Source organism: Kogia breviceps, chromosome 6 (assembly GCF_026419965.1).
Source record: "Kogia breviceps isolate mKogBre1 chromosome 6, mKogBre1 haplotype 1, whole genome shotgun sequence".
NCBI lineage: Eukaryota > Metazoa > Chordata > Mammalia > Artiodactyla > Physeteridae > Kogia > Kogia breviceps.
The window spans coordinates 84838094-84860695 of record NC_081315.1 but is presented as its reverse complement, the minus strand read 5'-3'; the positions used below and the strand labels follow the sequence as shown (position 1 = coordinate 84860695).

General features: G+C 37.7%; 1 long non-coding RNA gene across 3 annotated transcripts in view; it reads right to left on the bottom strand.

Annotated features, from left to right (window-relative positions):
• The window catches only part of LOC136794388 (uncharacterized), a 117809-nt gene extending 96661 nt beyond the window's left edge, over nt 1–21148 (bottom strand). For all 3 annotated transcript variants that reach the window (XR_010841082.1, XR_010841080.1, XR_010841081.1), the window contains exon 1: nt 21064–21148. This is a non-coding gene — a long non-coding RNA (uncharacterized lncRNA). The remainder of the gene's footprint in view (nt 1–21063) is intronic.
• Between the last annotated feature and the right edge of the window lie 1454 nt (nt 21149–22602).

Below are 22602 nucleotides of genomic sequence, written 5' to 3'. Positions count from 1 at the left end.
GACAGCTGTCATATCAGCGTGCATTAAAAAAAAATCTTATCAAAATTAGTGAATTTTTGTATAGCCATTTTAATACTGAATATGGAAGAAAAAAACAACATTTTCAATGTATTATGCTTTATTATTTCAAGACAGGTAAAAACACAACTGAAACTCACCAAAAGATCCGTGCAGTGTATGGAGAAGGTTCTGTGACTGATCGAACGTGTCAAAAGTGGTTTGCAAAGTTCCGTGTTGGAGCTTTCTCACTGGACGATGCTCCATGGTAGGTAGACCAGCTGAAGTTGATAGCGATCAAACTGAGACATTGACTGAGAACAATCAATGTTATACCACGTGGGAGACAGCCGACATACTCAAAATATCCAAATCAAGTGCTGAAAATCATTTGCACCAGCTTGATTATGTTCATCACTTTGATGTTTGGGTTCCACATAAGTTAAGCGAATAAACCTTCCTGACCATATTTCTGCATGCTATTTCTCTACTGAAACGTAATGAAAACTTTCTGTTTTTAAAACAAATTGTGACCGGCAATGAAAAGTGGGTACTGTACAATAATGTGGACCAGAAGAGATTGTAGGGCAAGTGAAATGAACCACCACCAACCACACCAAAGGCTGGTCTTCATCCAAAGAAGGTGATGTTGTGTACATGGTGGGATTGGAAGGGAGTCTTCTATTATGAGCTCCTTCCGGAAAACCAAATGATTAATTCCAAAAAGTACTGCTCCCAATTAGACCAATTGAAAGCAGCACTCGACGAAAAGCATCTGGAATTAGTCAACAGAAAACACATAAACTTCCATGAGGATAATGCAAGACCGCATGTTTCTTTGTTGACTAGGCAAAAACTGTTACAGCTTGGCTGGGAAGTTCTGATTCATCCACCGTATTCACCAGACATCGCACCTTTGGATTTCCATTTATTTCGGTCTTTACAAAATTCTCTTAATGGAAAAATTTTTAATTCCCTGGAAGACTATAAAAGGCGCCTGGAACAGTTCTTTGCTCAAAAAGATAAAAAGTTTTGAGAAGATGGAGTTATGAAGTTGCCAGAAAAATGGCAGACGGAAGTGGAAAAAAATGGTGAATACATTGTTCAATAAAGTTCTTGGTGAAAATGAAAAATGTGTCTTTTATTTTTACCTAACCAAAGGAACCTTTTGGCCAACCCAATAGAAAGTGCTCAAAGTATTTGATAAATAAGGGGATGAAAGAATGGATAATGAATGAATGAATGAACAGAAACAGAGTTGGAATGAGTGTGGCTATGACAATCAGAACGTATCTTGTCCTGCACCCGAGTTATCTAGAGATCCTCCGTATTTGTGTATACTATTCTTCAACACTTCTGGATCCCAGGAATATTGGAATGGTCAGATAAGTTATTCTCTAAAGCAAATAAAAATGCTTGGGTAGGGGCTCATTTGTCAGTTACAAAATCTATTTAATAGGTCTGAAAAGCATTTTTAAAATTAACTATATCAACTATATTTCAACTTAAATTTTTTTAATTAACTAGAATACATGATAAAATAAGAGTGCATCAAAATAAATAAGGGTAAAGTGGTTTTGTGACATGTGGCCCAATTTTCCCATAACATCCCCAGTTTATTCCTGTTGGCTCAGCATAGTTACGTTAAAAAAATAATAACTTTCCTAGTTTGTAAAATAAACTAAGAGATCACTTTCATTATATATACATATGTGTATAATGTGTCTACTGGTTTGTGAAGTAAAGTTATTTCTTACTGGGGACAATGGTCCAGAAAAGTTTGAAAACGGCTTTTCTGGAGGTCAGACTTTTGAAACTCTGAAGAAGCATCATGGAGGAGAAAAGCTAGGGAGAAGCAGAGAGAAGAAAAGAATACCTGGATGCCTTCCTCATCCTCACACTATCCTTTCGGGAGGCAGAACAATTCCATTTTACAAATCTGAGAACTAAAGCCCAGAGGGCTTAAAGACCTTGCCCAAGTTGTAGTGCAAGCATTGAAATCTAGGTCTACACATGGGAAAAAGTAAAAGCATTTTGTTCTACACATAAGGAAGGGAAAGTATTCTTTCCACTTCTTGGAGATGGCAACATTTGTAACCACATAAAAATTTAGGAGGGTATAATGCAGCACATCTTCCACTCTAGTATTATGAGTTTTATAGTTTAATAAACATACTTTTATCTTAGAAGTATTTTGCATTGGGAACTGCTTAATATTTTGACTCAGATGGCAGTTCTTAATTATGGACTAAAAAAGTGGATAAATGTTTAGAAGTGATGAAATAAGTCTTGCTAGGCAAAAGCACAGAAAATGAGCAGTTCTGTGTAGAGAGTACATTAGTAAAGAGTGCAGGATCCGGATACAGACAACAAAGGTCCAAATCTTAATAGCTATGGGACTGTGGACAGGTTTTAAAGTTTCTCTGTACTTTAGTTTACTTACTTATAAATGGTGCCTACCTCATAGGGTTCTTGCAGAGGCTAAATGAGATAATTCACATACAACTCTGAACATGCTTCCTGGAATGTGGTAAATGCTCAGAAATGTTAGCTGCTCTAAACAAGAATGGAAATCAAAACTACTGGAGCTTGTGATGTTCCCTCTTTATCTTTACTTCTCGTTGGCATACACCCCCACCTTCAATGGTCTTCCTCTAGATTTTCTTACATTCCTGAAATAACCCTTACTCCTTTGGTCATGATGCATTATTCCTTAAAGAGATTGCTAGGCTCAATTTGCTAGTATTTTGCTAAGGGTTTTTGTGACTATGTTCATGAGGCATACTGATCTCTAGTTGTTTTTCTTTTTTTCTCTCTTATAACGTTACTGTCAGATTTTCATATCAAGGTGATGCTGGCCTCTTGAAATGAGTTTGGAAGTATTTCATCCTCCTATTTTCTGAAAGAGTTTGTAAAACATTGGTATGTTTCTTTCTTAAATATTTGATAGAATTCACAAGTGAAGCCATGTTTTCTTTGTGGGAAATTTTTTAATTTATATATTTAATTTCTTTACTAGATTTAAGGATATTCAGATTTTCTACTTCTTCAGTCATATTTGGTAAGTTGTATCGTCTATAGAATTTGCCCATTCATTTAAGTTGTTGAATTTATCTACATAAAATTATTCATATGTTCATTTATCATCCTTGTGATGTCTATAGCATCTGTAGCACATCCCACTTTCATTCCTGATATTGACAGTTTGTGTCTTCTACCTTTTTTTTCTTAATGAATCTAGCTAGAGCTTTACACATTTTGTTGAAATTTACCAACCAGCTTTTGGTTTCGTTGACTGTTATTTTTTTATAGGTCATTAATTTCTGCTTTTGTCTTTATTTTCTCCCTTCTATTTTCTTCAGGTTTAATTTGTTCTTCCTTTCTTTCTTTTTAAGGTATAATCTTAGATTATTGATTTTAGACCTTTTTTCTTTTCTAATATAAACATTTAACTATACATCTCCCTTGGGATTCTGCTTTAACAACTCATAAATCTGATACATGTTTTCATTTTCATTTTCGTTCAAAATGTTTTCTAAATTTCCTTGTGATTTCTTCTTTGACCACCCATGTGTTGGTTTTTTTTTTTTCCTTGGCCACACCAGACGGCATGCAGGATCTTAGTTCCTCAACCAGGGATCAAACCCGTGTCCCCTGCAATGGAAGTACAGAGTCCTAACCACTGGACTAGCAGGGAATTCCCAACCCATATGTTGTTTAGAAGTGTGTTGTTTAATTCCTAAATATATGGAGATTTCCCAAATAGCTCTTATTAAATTCTAATTTAATTTCACTATGGTCAAAGGACAAATTCTATGATTTCAATACTTTTTAATTTGTTAGCACTTGTTTTATGACTAACATATGATCTCTTTGGGTTAATGTTCCATGTGACCTTGAAAAGAATGTGTATTCTGCTGTTGTTTGGCAAAGTATTCTATGAATGTCAATTAGGTCCAGTTGATTGATGGTGTCATTCGTCTTCAAAATCCTTGCTGGTTTTCTGTCTTCTTTATTGATTAGTAACTGAAGAATTGTTGACTACTCCAAATGTAATTGTGAATTTTTAAATTTCCTTTCAGTTCTGTCAGGTTGGTTTTTTTTTTTCAACATATACTTTAATCCTCACAAAATAGTCATGATATATGTGTGATTATTTTTATTTTACAAGGGAATAGACTTTCACTCATAGATTAAATGATTTCCCCAATGCCACACAACTTAATAATTTCAAAGAATATAAGTGATTCCCAGACCTCTGACTCATTCTGTCAGGTTTTGTTTCATATATTTTGAAGCTCTATTACATTTAAGATTGTCATATCTTCCTGATGAATTGACTCTTTTATCATTATGAAAGCTCCTTTCTTGTTCCTAGTTGTCTGCTTTGTCTAATATTAATATAGCTACTCCATCTTTCTTGTAATTAGTGTTTGCATAGTATATATTTTCCATCCTCTTTATTTTAATGTATCTGGTCTATATATTTAAAGTGGTTTTCTTACACAAAGCATGTAATATAATCTTACCTTTTAAATCTAGTTTGACAGGGCTTCCCTGGTGGCGCGGTGGTTGGGAGTCTGCCTGCCGGTGCGGGGGGCGCGGGTTCGTGCCCCGGTCCGGGAGGATCCCGCGTGCTGCGGAGCGGCTGGGCCCGTGAGCCATGGCCGCTGCGCCTGCGCGTCCGGAGCCTGTGCTCCGCAGCGGGAGAGGCCACAGCGGTGAGAGGCCCGCGTACCGCAAAAAAAAAAAAAAAAAAAAAAAAAAAAAAATCTAGTTTGACAATCTCTGATTTTTTTTTTTTTTTTTTTTTTTTTTTTTTTTGCGGTACGCGGGCTTCACCATCGTGGCCTCTCCCATTGCGGAGCACAGGCTCCGGACATGCAGGCCCAGCGGTCAGGGCCCACGGGCCCAGCCGCTCTGCGGCATGTGGGATCCCCCCAGACCGGGGCACAAACCCATGTCCCCTGCATCGGCAGGCGGACTCCCAACCACTGTGCCACCAGGGAAGCCCAATCGCTGACTTTTAATTGGAGTTTTTAGACCATTTATATTTAATATAATTATTAATATGGTTAAGTTTAAATCTGCCATTTACTATTTGTGTTCTATTTGTCTCATCTTTTCTTGTTACTTTTTTCTTCCTTTCCTGCTTCTTTTGAATTAGTTGATACTTCTTAGTATTCCATTTATACATAGCACTGTTGGTGATATATATTTTTTTCTTAATTTATTAAACTTTTAGTGATTGCACTACACTTTACAATATGTACTTTAACTCATAATATATATTCAAATAATATTATATCAATTTGTATACAACATAAAACACTTACAACTATAAACTACTATTTTCCTCACCCTGTCCTTCAAGTTATTGTCATACATTTTACTTCTAATATTTGATAATTCTCAAAAATACATAATAATATTTTTCTTTATACAGTGAAATTAACTTTTTTTTTTTTTTTTTTTTTGTGGTACGCGGGCCTCTCACTGTTGTGGCCTCTCCCGTCGCGGAGCACAGGCTCCGGACGTGTGTGCTCAGCGGCCATGGCTCATGGGCCCAGCCACTCCGCAGCATGTGGGATCTTCCCGGACCGGGGCACGAACCCATGCCCCCTGCATTGGCAGGTGGACTCTCAACCACTGTGCCACCAGGGAAGCCCGAAATTAACTTTTTAAAGAACTTTTCAAAGAAACAAAATCTTGTATATTTGTCCGCATATTTAGCATTTCTGGCACACTATACTCCAAGTTTTCATCTGGTATCATTTTGTTTTAGCCTGAATAATTTTCTTTAACACTCTTGTAGTATATATCTGCTGGCAAGCAGATTCCCTCAAGTTTTGTTTGTCTGATAAAGTTTTTATTTCACTTTTGTTTTTGAAGGACATTTTCAATGGATACAGAATTCTAAGTATACTTTTTTTCTTCAGCACTCTAAAGATGTTACTTCATTGTTTTCTGGCTAGAAAAGTTTCTGAGGTGAAATCTATTGTCTCTCTTATGTTTGTTGCTCTCTGTGGAATCTGTATTTTTCTCTAACTGCTTTTAAGGTCCTCTTCAATGCTGGTTTTCAGCAATTTGACTATTATGTGCCTTAATTTCTTTTTTTATCAGCTTTTAAGCTTTTGGATTTATGAAATATAGTTTTCATCAAATCTTAAAGTATTTCAGCCTTTATTTCTTCAAATATTTTCTCTGCCCCCTCTTCCTTTCCCCATTTACAGTAGATAATTTTATATTATCCCACAGATCACTGAACCTCTTCCCCTTTATTTTTTTCAGTCTTTTTTTCTCTGTGTGGTTCATCTTGGATCAATTCAATTGCTAGATTTACTAATATTTTCTTCTGAAGTGCCTAATCTGCTGTTAATCCTATCCAGCAAAATCTTCAGTTCAGATATTATACTTTTCATCTCTAGAAGTTTCATTTGGTTCTTTTTTATACCTTTCATTTTTCTTCTGATTCTTTTAATGTTTTCCTTTAAATACTTACACATAATAATAAAGTCTGTTTTAACACCCTTGTCCACTAATTCTATTACCTCATCATTTCTAGGTCTGTTTCTCTTAACTAATTCTTCTCCTTGTTGCAGGTTTGGTGGGTTTTTTTTGGCCACTTTTTAGCATGTCTAGTTATTTTTTATTTGATATTGACAAGTTTCTGCATTGTGTTGTCTTCTTTGGATCTTCAGTCTAATGCTCTCCCAACTGACCTATTTTGGCTACCCTGTGTTGTCTTCTTTTAAAGAACATTGGACTTTATTTTGGTGGGTGGTGAAGTTAATTGCTCATCAGTTTGATTCTGTCAAGACCTGTTTTTAAGAGGTTGGAGTTGTGCTATCCAATAGTAATCACTATGTGGCTATTGATATATTACTAATCTGAATTAAAATGTGTTATAGGTATAAAATACACAACATATTTTGAAGATTTAGTACAAAAAAAGAATGCAAACTTTTTCATTAATAATTTTTATATTGATTACATGTTGAATTGATAATATTTTGGATATATTCAGTTAAATAAAATATATTATTAAAATTAATTTTACCTATTTATTTTTACTTTTTTTTACTGTGGTTACCAGACATTTTAAATTACATATATGGTTTGCATTATATTTCTATTGGTCAGTGCTGGTCTAGAGCAGTGGTCAAACTACTGCCCATAGGCTGGCCACCTGTTTTTGCTAATAAAGTTTTATTGGAACACAGCCACACCCATTCACATACGTATTGTCTGTGGCTGCCTTCACACAATAGTGACAGAACTGACTAGCTGTGATGGAGACCATATGACCCACAAGCCAAAAATATTTGCTATATGTAAATTTAAGAAAATATTTCCAACACTGTTCTAGAGGGTCTTTCACTCCAAGGATAGTTCAGACTCACTACTAATGTATGATTATTTTAGGGTCTCCACTGGATGTTCCAAAGATGAACAAGGACTCGCCCCTTTGGCTAGTCAAACCCCGAACATTTTCTCACATCATGTGTGCCCTGGGATTTATTCAGTTTACAATTCATCAGTCTTTTCTGCCCAGCCTTGTGGAGTGTCATTCTATACATTTGTGTCATGGTATTCAACAAAAACACAAGACATCCCTATACTACATGTTCCTGGAGCACTTTTTCTGCATAGCTCCCTCCTTCCCAAAACTCTGCCTTACTACAGACTCCCCAAACTCCAACCTCCAACTCATCAACTCAGCAGGGCTGCCAGGATCTGTTTGGATCTACAGTCTAGAAATTGCTTCCAGGCAGAAAGCCGGGGCAATTATCAAGCTCACTATGTCTCTCTTCTCTCAAGGACCACAGTCCTATGCAGACTGTTGTCCAATGTCTGAAAGTCAGTGTTTCATATTTTATCCAACTTTCTAATTATTTATGGTAGGCAGTTAAGTCTGGTCATTGTTATTCCACCATGCCTTGAAGGGGAAATCCCCTCTACTTATCTTTTGATTGGTGGAATTTTCTAGATAGCTCTAGATAGATAGTACCCTAGCTCTTCAGACTTTCCAAGGACATTTGTTGGATTTAACTGAATTGTGTGGAAACAGAGGGGTAAGGTAGATCCTTTCCTGGTGGATTTGCCTAAGCAGTTGATGATACACTATATTTTCGCTGACCTGGATTTCACATGTCCAGCTTATGACAGAAAGGACACAGATAATTTTATAGGAGAATCTGAAAGCAGGTTAACCTTGGGCTGTATATTGCTGAATTCATTTCTACATTTATATCAGAGGTACAACAGACACATTAGTAGGTCCCCAAAGATGTGACTCTTAAAAGTTTAAGAAGTTATTACCATAAGTTCCAGATGTTATATTAAATTAAACAGATAGAACTATCTCTGGGAGTTTATAATTAAAAAGAAAGAAATGATCCAAAATATAGATAGGTGATAGATGTAGATAGATATATAGATAGATGAAAAAAGAGGCTTGTTTTATATTAGCAGTATCTCTTTATTAAGGGATGAAATTCTAATTAGCTGGCCACAAACACACAAAAAGAACCTGATTAATTTTTTTGTAACTGATTAGAAGATTTTCAGAAAAATGTGGGGAAACAATCTATTTGTTGAAAATAAGATGAGAAGTGATAGTTTAGCCAAAGAGGAGAGGAGTGACAGAAAGGACTGGGAAGGGTGTAACACTGAAGATGTGGGTCAAAGATAGGCTATCCAAGAATCAAATAAAGGGGCAGAAGGTTAAAGCGGTCAAAGGAGAGGAAAGGAGAGGAGAGAGAAGATGGAAAAGTAAAGGATTGGGGGCACAATAGTGCCGGGGACATTGTAAATGTTCAGTGAAGATTGGGTGGATGGATGGATGGACAGTCAGAAGAATATAATAGAAAAGGATAAATGTGATGGCTGAGGGTGAGAATTCAATCTTATTACAGACAAAGGAGGAATAATGAAGATAGAGGGAATTATAGTGTTGGATTTTGTAGGATGTCAATTTGTAACTATTTAAAGTGCAGATGAGTTTTCCTCTAGCTAACTCATGTGTAAGACCACAAGTTAAAGGTCACTTTATTAAAGAGGGCTTTTCTGACTATTAATCTAAATTAATTCACCTGTTTTTTCCTCTCTTGGCACTCTATATTTTTTCCTTTATAACACCACAGTTTGTAAACAATATTTTTGGCAATTATTTGTTTAATATCTGTTCCCCACTAGACTATAGGCTCCCTGAGGGAAAGAACTATGCCTTATTTTGATAACTACTCTGTCTTTAGGGCCCAGCATAAAGCTTGGCACATGTTAAGCTCCCAATAAATATTTGTTGGCTAAATGCACAAATAAGTGCATGAATCCATGAATGAATGAGGTTGGAACATGGGGAAATGCAAAGCTGTGAGGCTTATCCAGCCTCATGAGGATTGAGGCCTATTCAAGGAATGGCTGTAGTGCAATATAAAATGCCCTGGAAATAGCCAAGACACAGAAGCAACCTAAATGTACATCGACAGATGAATGGATAAAGAAGATGTGATACATACATACAATGGAATATTACTTAGCCATAAAGAGAATGAAATAATGCCATTTGCAGCAACATGGATAGACCTAGAGATTACTATACTAAGTGAAATCAGACAGAGAAAGATAAATACCATATGATATCACTTATACATGGAATCTAAAAAAACGGATACAAGTGAACTTATTTACAAAACAGAAACAAACTCACAGACATAGAAGACAAACTTATGGTTACCAAATGGGAGGGGTGGGGGATAAATTAGGAGTTTGGGATTAACAGATACACACTACTATATATAAAATAGATAACTAACAAGGACCTACTCTATAGAACAGGGAACTATATTTAATATCTTGTAATAACCTATAATGGAAAAGAATCTGAAAAAGAATATATATATATATATATATATTGCTGTACACCTGAAACTAACACAGCATTGTAAATCAACTATACTTTAAATAAAAACATAAAATAAAAATTTTAAAAATGCCTTAGAATTGGAGTCATAAAGTCTGAGTTTAACACCTGCCTCTGTTGTTTACTTGTCTTAATTAGGGCAAGATAACTTATCCAAGCTTCTGATCTCTCAAATGAGGATAATATACCTCACATGGTTGTTATGAAGCTTAAATGAAGAAATTATTCAGAACTTCTCAAAGGTTTTCTCCCAAGAACCCCTCAGGAAAGTGGGGTGGGGGTTGTAGTTCACATCTCTGTTGAACTGAAGGCACACTCAAAACAAAAGCAACTTTTTTGAAATAGGTTTCATCTTGAAAATTTATGAAAAGTTTGTATTTTATGCTATAATATATACCTATCTTGTTTCAGTATTTAAATTATGTTTTAAATTGTTCACTGCTAATTTACTTAAATTTTTTCCCATAAAATAATTGAACAAAATGGATGCTCATAAAAAATGCCCTGTATTATCCTTTGGTTTTCCATATTTATGAGAAGCATGGATTATGTGAAGTGGTCTCCCACATGATGGTCGGTCCTCCATAATTTTGCTGAACCTGAATCTGTCCACCAGAGGAGCAGCAAGGTTAGTTCAACAGGCAAAACAGATAATATGAGGAGGATTCCCTCCATAGAGGCGGTGCCAAGGCAGGTTTGCTAGTCTGGACATAAATCAAGGGTAAAGGTTAGAAAGGATCTATAACTTCATTTAAACCTATATAAGCAAAAGGAAAATGATCATTGCTATGTAAAATGTAGAATTTATATACTAGATAATTATATATTTATTATAAATAATTACATTTATTTATAATAAATATTTTATTTATAATAAATAGATTATTATATATAATGTTATCACATAATACAACACATTGAACTATCTTCAGAGAGAAAATTATCAAAGATTACTCCTATCTTTGGTTTTATTCTTAGAACCAAATGTAAAAAAAAAAACCCTCCACCCTCTATGCTAACAACGAGAAATTGTCAGTTCTGAATATGAATTAGCCATAAATATATGCTCTATACATTTAGCCGTGGCTCACTTTCCATTTCTAAGGTTTCAACCCAGTGAAAACATTAAACACAGTATCCCTAAAGCAAACCCCCCTACGAACTAAATGTGGTCTGCCCTCAGTTTCTTCATTTTAAAGTGGGGTCAGCAATACTTACTTCACGGGCTGGTTATAGCACTAAATGCAATGATGCCTATGAGTGTGCCAGCTACAGTGCCTGGCACACTGTAACCAGGACCACCTGAGTTCTAGGCTTCATTCACTGCTCTGTCATCAATGCCCACCTGTTATGGGCTGAATTGTGTCCCATATGCCCACCCCCCTGGCCAAATCCATATGCTGAAGTCCTAACCTCCAATACCTCAGAATATGGCCATATTTGGAGATAGGGTCTTTAATGAAGTAATTAAGTTAAAATGAGGATTAGGGTAGGCCCTAATCCTATATGTCTGGTGTCCTTATAAGAAGAGGAAATTTGGACACAGACAAGTACAGAGGGAAGACAGTGTGAAGACATAGGGAGAGACCATCTTACAAGCCAAGGATCCAGGTCTGGAACAGATCCTGCCATCACAGCCCTAACAAGGAACCAATTCTGCAGACCACTTCATCTCAGATTTCTAGCCTCCAGATATGTGAGAAAATAAACTTCTGTTGTTTAAGACACTTAGTCTGTGGCATTCCTAGCAAACTAATATACACTGGAATAAAAGCTCCATGAGAGCAGAGATTTTTCTTTTCTTTTTGTTCAGTGATGTACCCTGAGTGCTTAGAACAGAGCCTGACACAGAGCAAGCACCTAGTAATTGTTGAACTTTTACATAAATGTCCAGTCCTGTACTTGGCACAAGATATTTAGCAAATATTTGAAGACTGAATAAATGATTCTATTTCCCAAATACCAAATCAGGACATAGGTTGAAAATAAACTTCTGTAAGTATATTTATATAAGCAGTGTAAAACTTTCAATATTAAATCACACTTAACAATCACCTCAGTTGAAGAGGGCAAATGTCATGAAATTCAAGCTGGGCTGGGAAAATCCAGCTTTGGTAGAATAAGTTGCCAACTGTTTGATGTCCCTACCCCTTGACCTAAATTGAAGCACCGTACATACAGATCTCACTTGCTTTTCCAACCACTTTTCTCCAAGTCTTCCACACTTTACTGGAACCACTGTGGTCTCTGCATCCGTTCCAGATACACCAGGCTCAACTCAAATCCCTCCTCCTACATGAAGCCTTTTCTGACTCTCTGAAGCCAAGACTTATTTGGTTTCAGATATTTATTTATTTATTTGGACTACTTTTTAAAAAAAACATATCATCTACTTCCTCATACCATCGGTTATCTTTGGGTGAAGATATCTTTCTGGTTTCCATTTCAGATTGAAAGGTCTCTGAGGACAGGGATGTTGTAAATTACTTAATTCTACCCCTATCTAAGTAGGGGTCCAGCAAATATTGTAGATTATAAAATTATGTCATTGGAAAACGGCATAGTCAGCAGTTACGCCAAATCCCAGCCCTGAGTCCAAAGAGCCAGGAAAGGCACTGGTAAATCCAAATCTCTTTAACAACTTGGGCACAAGTCCTACCAAAAGTGGGAAATGGAGAATTGCAATTACAGAGCTGTGGTGCTGTTAACGTCACCATTAACATCACTCTAATAAACATACATCAGGCCCTATTTTTAAATAATGTCTATTTGATTAATGCTGGGAGTTTCCTTTCCAAGGATTCTTACTATTCTTTCCTTTGGCTGGTTTTTTGGTTTTTGTTTTTGTTTTTGATTGACTAGACACTCACTCACCACAGATAACCAAATCAGCAGCAGGGTGCGGAAATATGTTTGATCTCTGCCTCTGTGGGCTTGGCAAACAAGCTAGAGTACTTATGCAATCATAGGCAAAAGAAATGCTGCATAGAATTAATTACTTTTTTTTTTTTTTTTACTATCAGTCCTTTTTCTGATTTTCCTGATATGAAACATGACCCAGTGTAAGCAAAAGTCTTTCCTCTTGATTTAATGCAAAACCTTTAGGAAAAATAAGTGTGATATTCCTCAGTTTGTTTTCTGACCACTTGATCTCATCTTCATATGACCTTAAAAAAAATCTTGTTGTTATGTTTCTTTTCATTTAATTGGATCCAAACAATAATGATAAATAAGATAAATAAGGGTCCTAACCTCACAGGTAAGTGTGGATATCACCTTCTTTGACTATTTTAATGTGCTCCTCATTGAATCCCCAGTCTAACTTTCTCTCCATTTTTATGTGATGTAAGAGGACATGTTGAATGGAATTTTTATTGATAATAGTTTGAATAAAATATTTAATTATAATATTCCCCTTGGGAAATTAGACTCTAATAACACTATTTTGAGTAAAGCTTATATTTTCAGGAGTATAACTCAGAAATACTAAAGCAAGTGATATGGAATAAGGTATAAAATATCAAAATACAAATCAATACTATATAAATCAGAGTGTGGACATCCTTTTATAGATAAATAAATTCAAATGGAAAAGATCATTTACATGGTTAAGGAAATTAGTTGTTGGAATAATATAGAATTGTCTATTAAGTATAAAGAGTTGAGACAGGAACTATAAAAAGATAAAGCCCTTACCCCAATCAGCTTACAAATAACTACTGGAGTGCAAGCTAACTAGAAGTATAAACTGCACGGGGAGCTGAGAAGGGAGGTAATTCTACTGATAAAAGCAATTTTTCTTTAATTTTTGAAAGATGCCTTTTTCAGATTCAAAAAGAAAATTTGAATTATACACATTTTATTTAAAAAATGATACAGGAAAGGTTTTCTTTAAAATAAGCTAAACAAACTTTGACTTCCTTCTTTAGTTTCTAAAGACTATGGAATAGAAAGATCACTATCTAGAACTGAAATAACATAATCAACAATGTTATTAGGGAGGGCATCAGGCATAGCAATCACTGTGTCTGAATTAGACAATACATCTTTGTCGGGTCATCTGTACTAAATGGTCTAGATTAAATTAACTTTTTTTTTTAAGAATCTAAATGTACTTTTGCTTCAAGTACAGAAGAAAGTCAAGGGGAATACATTAAGAAGTATGACAAATTTTGTCATCCAAATAGCACTACTCATTTGATAGTACTACCACCTAATCAAAACTGCAAAGTATCAAGGAATGGACTTTGGAAAGGTTCTTTCAAGTGCAGCAAAATGGGGAACACCTCGAGATATTTGGTGAGGGAAAGCAAACAGATTCTACCAACAGTATGTCTCCTGAAACATGGTAAATAAATCCTCATCAAGACATTTCCTGGGAATTTCTGGTGGCGCAGTGGTTAAGAATCTGCCTGCCAAGTCAGAGGACAAGGGTTCGATCCCTGGTCCGGGAAGAGTCTACATGCCACGGGGCAACTAAGCCCGTGTGCTACAACTACTGAGCCCACGCTACGCAACTACTGAAGCCCGCATGCTCTAGGGCCCGCGTGCTGCAACTACTGAGCCCGTGTGCTGTGACTACTGGAGCCTGGGCAACAAGAGAAGCCACCACAATGAGAAGCCCACGCACCTAACGAAGAGTAGCCTCTGCTCACTGCAACTAGAGAAAGCCCACGGGGAGCAAGGAAGACCCAAAGCAGCCAAAATTACATATATATAAAAAAAAAGACCTTTCCTGTCTCCTGAATCTTGGGAACTTCTCTAAAATGCCCTCATCTTCTCAGGACTAAGCGAAATACAGGGAATTTTATTTGAAAATTGTGCCAAAGAAACAAACATATGGGAAAGGAGAAAAACTTGTGTGAATCTGGGGGAAATCTTCATTTTTCTGACAGCCACAAAATACTAAGAGAAATTAGTTTAGGATTCCACCATTATTAATTTCAGCTTCTTTTGAATCTTTATCTTTCATATCTCCAGCACAGAAAAGGAAATTGGTTAGATAAATTAATGTGTAGCAAAAATTGTATTCAATGAATTTTGAAAGTGTTCCCCTCTTTTTTGTAGAAAGTGAATTTTCTATGAAGATACTGTGACTACTAGGCAGAATTGTATATTCAGTGGTACTGATGGCTTCTTTTATGATGGTATTCCAAAAATTTTTTTTAATATTTCTCATTAACCTGCTAAACTTAAGAGGTGCTAGAATCCATAATGTTCATTAAGTAATAGATCCATTTGCAATGATAATGAACAAAATTGAAGTGTAAGTCTAAACAGCTCATGTAAAACTGCTGACTGGCTAAAATATTCTTTAAAATCTAATAAACTAAAGATTATACTGATGGCACAAACACAGTATACATTGTAGATCTTTCTTGTCCATATCATAACTGAGTAACTTTAAATAGGCAAAGATCACCCAAAAAGTACTGTACATGGTTCAAAGTTCCCCCATATTTCCTTTTTATCCCCTCCTGGAAATACAGTGTCTTCAAGAAAAGGGGTTGAGGGAGACAAACACTGGAATACACACACAGACATAATTTAGAGGTATTCATGATAGAAGAAAGCACAAGTCAGTGAATAAAAAATTGAATATATGCCATGCCTTCTTTGGTATGAGAACACATAAAAATAGAAATTTAAAAGTAACTAACCAAGGGAAGAAAAACATAGCTAAAAGGGCAGGTAGCTGAGTTGGGGTGGGGATGGGCTGGGGGACAGAGTCAGGGAGACAAACAGGATGCCAGGAGGTGAGAAATAAGGGTGGGGAGTAGTGGGCAATCTGAAGAGGAACTAACAAGGTCTGTTGCTTATAGTTACCCAGAAAACTTTAAGAATAATAACAGACAAACAAATGCAGCTTAAAGAATCCTGAGAGAAGCTAGGCCCTGCTGGCTGGGACGACAAGCCCCCCTGTATTAATGGTGCTTGGGGAGGCGAAGGTAATCTCCCACATATTCACATTCAGCATAACTGCTGACACTCCTGTTTCCCGTTGAATCAACAGATCCTGGCGAAAGTCCACGGGGAGAGGGTGAGTGGACCTTGCGCTCAGGGAAGTGTATTTCTGTCTCTTGAGAAATAGGAACTTTGGCTCTATTCAGTCCAGTGTGCTGGGTTTTCTGGTTTTTCGGCTTTGTTTTCTTTTTTAACTTTTTCTCTTTGGAGTCGCTTTTAAAGCAAATACACGCTATTTTGAGGAAGAATCTCAGTTCCAAGAACGTGCACAGGTTCAAGCATCAGTTAAAAAGCCAAACAGTCAGTGCTTCCCTGGTGGCGCAGTGGTTGAGAGTCCGCCTGCCGATGCAGGGGATGCGGGTTCGTGCCCCGGTCCGGGAAGATCCCACATGCCGCGGAGCGGCTGGGCCCGTGAGCCGTGGCCGCTGAGCCTGTGCGTCCGGAGCCTGTGCTCCACAACGGGAGAGGCCACAACAGTGAGAGGCCCGCGTACCGCAAAAAAAAAAAAAAAAAAAAAAGCCAAACAGTCAATAAAGGAAGATGGTCACCCTGTCCCCCGGCCTCACCGCCTAGAGCCCCTCCCTTTCCACACACAGCCCCCCATACGTCCCCCCACCTCAAAACTCACAGGCACAGAACCACACCTCTGGCTCCGGGTGCCTTCAAGGGGCTACCTTGTAAAACTGTGCTTCAGGCGCTACATTTAATTACACACGGTGTGCACATTACTTAGCTATTTAAAGAAGCACACTTCTTATAACGAAAGTAATATATGCTCACTAAAAAAAAAAAGGCACGTAAGAGCATTGAATGGCAAAAAAAAAAATCACCCTCACTCTTATCACTTTGCTATGACACTATTATGATTTCAATATCGTCTGCTGTTAGCAAATCTTTTTCTATTACAAGGGCAATGAAGAATTCTCTACTGTTCATGTGATCCCACCATATGCTTATTATTTTTCTAGACACATCAGCAAACTTGTAAGGCATTTGTGAGCATGGACAGGCTTGCCAGATTGGGAAGCTAAGGAATGAAAGTTGAAGCCTTCTTCCCCAGTAAGTACCAGGGAAACTGGTGCAACTGGGCTTTTACACAGAGGGAAACACTTCACATGTCACAGTTCAGGGTTTGGATGCAAGCATGCAACACACTTGGAATCGGCAGAAAAAGGAAAGCAGCAAGGCCACTTCCCTAGAGTATAATTCGCACTACATCTCTCTGCTGCCTTAGTTACTGAAGAGGGAAGATTGTGTGTGTGTGTGTGTGTGTGTGTGTGTGTGTGTGTGTGTGTGTGTGTGTGTCTTTAGAGTGAAAGAGAAAGAGACGGTGTGCACACACACACACACATATATATGTATTTCTCCCCACAGCACACGCACCATAGTTGCTGCCTCCTGCACTGCACTGGTGGAACTTTCCATTAGAGTTATATTTAATATGCTATCATGCATCTCACTTGTTCAGAAACCTTCCATGGTTTCCCAAAGTCTGCTGGAAAAAATTGCATCTCCTTGGCATTGCATTTTCCCCCCAGCACGGCCTCAGCTGACCTTTCCTAGCTTGCCTTACACCACGTGGTTCGTACCCCCACCCCCACCCCCTGCCACCACCAAATCCTGGGCCCCTGGGTGCCTCTCTGGACTCCAAAATGCAGTGTGGAGCCCCCTTTCCCTCCAGCAGTGAAGTTCTGTCACTGTTTATCACCTCCTCCGTGAATATTTTTGGGGTTTTCCTGACCAATGTGATTTGTTTTGCAAACCTATAAGCTCCTTGAAGACAAGGCCCACACTGCACAAGAACACTCGTAGTTTTTGAAGGAATCAGTTTACCTTTTTATCCTTTTAACACCCATATCAGGGTTCTTTTCTAAATTCATCTCATTATATCTGCATTGTGTAATAATTAATTAAGCAAGTATATATATTCTTTCAAACCTCTTGAACACAGGGATCATATACATATTTCTTGCACTCCTACACCCACCCCAGACCTATAGTAAATACTCAACCAGTACTTACCAAACTAACCCCAATCCAGGATTTAAATGCCAATAAATTTTCCATAATATAGAGAAGAGGTCTGGAAACATAACAAGTCAGCCTCATTCCAAAACAAGCTGAAAGATGGGAAGTAGTTTATCTTACTTTGTGGGTCTCCCATTCTCTTAGAAATAAGTTACAACTTAGAAATAAGTACATTCTCCATTGTTATATGTGTAGGTCATTGATTTGGGAATTACAATTCATTTCCCTTTGAAATAAATGTTATAAATAATGTTTAAGATCCCTGATAAGTCCCCTAAAGCCAATCTGAACACTCAGTGAAGCAGAAATAGTATATTTGCAATAAAAAGTAGAAAATAAAACTATTGATATGTTTTACTAGTACAATAACCAATAAAAGCAACCAAATACAAGTGATTATTTTTAACTTGAATAATCATGATTCAAGAAAAGCAGATTTCACTATACAAAAAGGAGGATATATCTAATCATTCTCTCCTGGTTGCTATCATTCACCAGTCTCTTGGGAAATCAAGATGTGGCCTGAGGACCTAGGTCTTGCTATTGATTCCCAAATCTGGACAAAATTATGAGTAATTTCAGGATCCACATGGAACCACATTGAATACCCCATTCGTTCTGTTCCTTCGTCTCCTCATTTTCAGGGATATTCTCCACCCACTTCTCTTCTCCCACTCCCACAGGCACACCCTGAACCATGCTACCCCTGGGGATAGCATGCATCACCTTTAAATGTTAAACTCATATATCCCCACTCTCTGGGAACTCACCTTCTAACCTTCCAGGTCATTCACTACATTATTCCCAACACACCCATTCTTCCACCTACTTGAAATGTCCAGTTCACTGATCCTTTGCCCAGATCTCTAGAGTGTCCTTCTGTTTTAGCTCTCCAGCTCAGATTCCAATATCCAACATTTCAACTATTTTTGTACTACTGTCCTTCAATTGCATTGTTCTGTCAAACATAATCCAGGACAATGTCAATTGTTCACCTGCATTAGAAATGCTGAGAGCTCCTGGGTTGGATGTACAGGACACATACCATTTTGATCTTTATTAAAAGTTGTGGTCACCTAACTCAACCTCAGTATTTCCTAGCAATCCTAAATTGGATGGTTGGATGGATGGATGGATGGATGGATGGATAATATTAGTGAAAACTTGTAGAGATGCTAAAGAGAATCTCTGCACCCTTTGTAATGCTTTTGAGATGGGTGATCCTTAGTCTAGCATTTCTAATTTTACTTCAAAACATGTGGCTTTGCAATTCTGAGAAAGAGTAAAGTTGGAGGTATCACAATTCCTGATTTTGAAGTATATTACAAAGCTATAATAATCAAAACAGTATGGTACTGGCATAGAAACAGACACTTAGAACAATGGAACAGAATTGAGAGCCCAGAAATAAATCCACATGTAGATAGACAGTGATATTTGATAAAGGAGTCAAGAATACTCAGTGGGGGGCTTCCCTGGTGGCGCAGTGGTTGAGAGTCCGCCTGCCGATGCAGGGGACACGGGTTCGTGCCCCGGTCCGGGAAGATCCCACATGCCGCGGAGCGGCTGGGCCCGTGAGCCATGGCCGCTGAGCCTGCGCGTCCGGAGCCTGTGCTCCGCAACGGGAGAGGCCACAACAGTGAGAGGCCCACGTACCGCCAAAAAAAAAAAAAAAAAAAGAATACTCAGTGGGAAAAGGACAGTCTCTTTAATAAAAATGGTATTAGGAAAACTGGATATTCACATGCAAAAGAATAGACTGGACCCCTATCTTACGCTACTCACAAAAGTTAGCTCTAAATGGATTACAGACTTAAATGTAAGACATAAAAACATAAAACTACTAGAAGAAAACATAAGGAAAAATCTCCTTGACGTTGGTCTTGGTAACAATTGTTTGGCTATGACACAAAAGCACAAAGAACAAAAGAAAAAATTAACAAGTGGGATTACATCAAACTAAAAGGCTTCCGCACAGCAAAGGAAACCATCAACAAAATGAAAAAGCAACCTATGGAAGGGGAGAAAATATTTGCAAACCATCTATTTGATGAGGGGTTAATATCAAAATTAAATAAGGAACTCATGTAACTCAACACTAAAAAACAAAAACAAACAAAAAAGTTTTAAAAATGGGCAAAGTACTTAAATAAACATTTTTTCCAAAGAAGACATACAAACGGCCAACAAGTGCCTGAAAAGGTACTTGACATCACTAATTATCAGAGAACTGCAAATCAAAATCACAATGAGATACCACCTCACACCTGTTAGAATGGCTATTATCAAAAACACAAGAATAACAAGTGTTGGTGAGGATTAGAGAAAAGGGAACCCATCCATGTGTACTCTTCTTGAGAATGTAAATTGATACAGCCACTATGGAAATCAGTGTGGAGGTTCCTCAGAAAACTAAAGATAGAACTACTGTATTATACAGCAATCTCATTTCTGGGTACATATCCAAAGGAAATGAAATCACTATCTCAAAGAGGTATTTGTACTCCCATGTTCATTGCTGCATTATTTATAATAGGCAAGGTATGGAAACAACCCAAGTGTCCATCAACAGATGAATGGGTAAAGAAAATGTGATACACACACACACACACACACTGGACTATCACTCAGCCATTAAAAAAGAAGGAAATCCTGCCTTTTGCAACAACATGGGTGGACTTCAAGGGCATTATGCTAAGTGAAATATCAGACAGAGAAAGACAAATACTGTATGGTCTCACTTATATGTGAAATCTGAAAAAGCCAAATTCATAGAAACAGTAGAATGGTGGTTGCCTGAAACTGGGAGGTGAGAGAAATGGGGAGAAGCTGGTCAAAGGACACAAACTTCCAGCTAGAAGATGAATAAGGTCTGGGAATCTAATGTACAGCATCGTGTTTATAATAAACAAATTGTATTCTATACTTGAAAGAAGTTGTTAAGAATAGATCTTAAATTTTATTACCTCCAGAAAAAAAAAAGTAATTAAATGAGGGGATGGAGGTGTTAACTAACTTTATTGTGGTTATCATTCTGCAATATATATGTGTATCTAATCATCATATTGTACACATTAAAATTACATATGTTATAGATCAATAACATCTCAATAAAGCTAGAAGAAAAAGAAAGGAGAAAAAAAACATACATTTTCCTTTAGGGTAGATGTGTCTGTGTAGATCATAATTTCACAAGCATGTGACAATCTTCTGCCTTCATAACTCAGTCCATCATCACACAAGGAGGAGAAACTTTCCTGGGGAAAGAATGGAAAAGCTCTGAAAGAGAGTGGAGGAGGAAGAAAGAATCTCAAGAATATGTTTCTGTGTATCAGAAAGAGATTGCCTGAAATGGAACTAACTGTGATATAAGCCCTGAAAGAGAAAGTGGAGGTTTATAGTGGCTTGTATCCACTAGGCTCTGAATCAATCTCAACATAGTGTTATTGTTTAGTTGTCATCCGTTAATCAACAAATATTTTTGGAACAACTTATATTTGCCAGACACTGTTCCAGGAGTTTGGGAAACAGGAATGAAGAAGACAAGAGAGTGCAGAGAAAAGGAAACCCTCCTACACTATTGGTGGGAATGTAAATTGGTGGAACCACTATGGAGAACAGTATGGAGGTTCCTTCGAAAACTAAAAATGGAACTATCATATGAGCCAGCAATCCTACTCCTGGGCATACACCCGGAGAAAGCCATAATTCAAAAAGGAGTGAAGAAGACAGTGTCCTTGCTCTCATGGAGCCCAGGTTATAATGGGGAGAAAAGGTTAAAAAAAAAAAAAAAAGCAAGGACAACTAGATATATGGATTTATCCAGTACCTAAGCTTGTGCCAGGCACTGTACTAATATTAGGAATAAAAAGAAAACCTAGACACCACTTTGTACCATCTCCTTAAAAACAGTGAGGGGGGGGGGGGCTTCCCTGGTGGCGCAGTGGGTGAGAGTCCGCCTGCTGATGCAGGGGACACGGGTTCGTTCCCCGGTCCGGGAAGATCCCACGTGCCGCGGAGCGGAAGGGCCCGTGAGCCATGGCCGCTGGGCCTGTGCGTCCGGAGCCTGTGCTCCGCAACAAGAGAGGCCTGCGTACCACAAAAAAAAAAAAAAGCAACAGTGAAGGGAACTCCCTCTTCCCTCTCGCTCACTATTTCAAAGGTACAGTTCATGGCCACTTGCCACCCTGAAGCCCCCTCTCCTCTTTTTAGTCTGAATGACTTCTTCTCAATTCATAGTTCACACTTACTCATTTTACAAATATTCATTGGACATCTGAGCCATAAGGATACAATTTTGCTAAAAAGACAAGGTCCATGCCCTCACAGAGTTTCCATTTCAGTGACATAGAAAGGTAAAGAGTCAATTACAAGAAAGAATAAAAAGAGGTGAAGCCTGGATGCGATCAGGGTACCAAGAAGGAGCACCTCCACTCGTCCAAAGGCGGGGTGAGGGATGGTAGTAAGAAAAGATAAATTTCATTGAAGATGTCATTGAAATCAATATTTAAAGGATGAATAGAATTTAGGGAAATGAGAGTGGAGGTCAGGAGTCGGGGAGAAAGCCAAGGAGGCTAGTCCATCTAGAAAAATGAGCGTGTGCAAAGGGCTGGAGGTGGGGACAGAGAGTTGGAGGAAAGCAAAGGAAAGAAGCTCATTGTTGCTGGAGAAAAGAGTGGGAGGGGAGA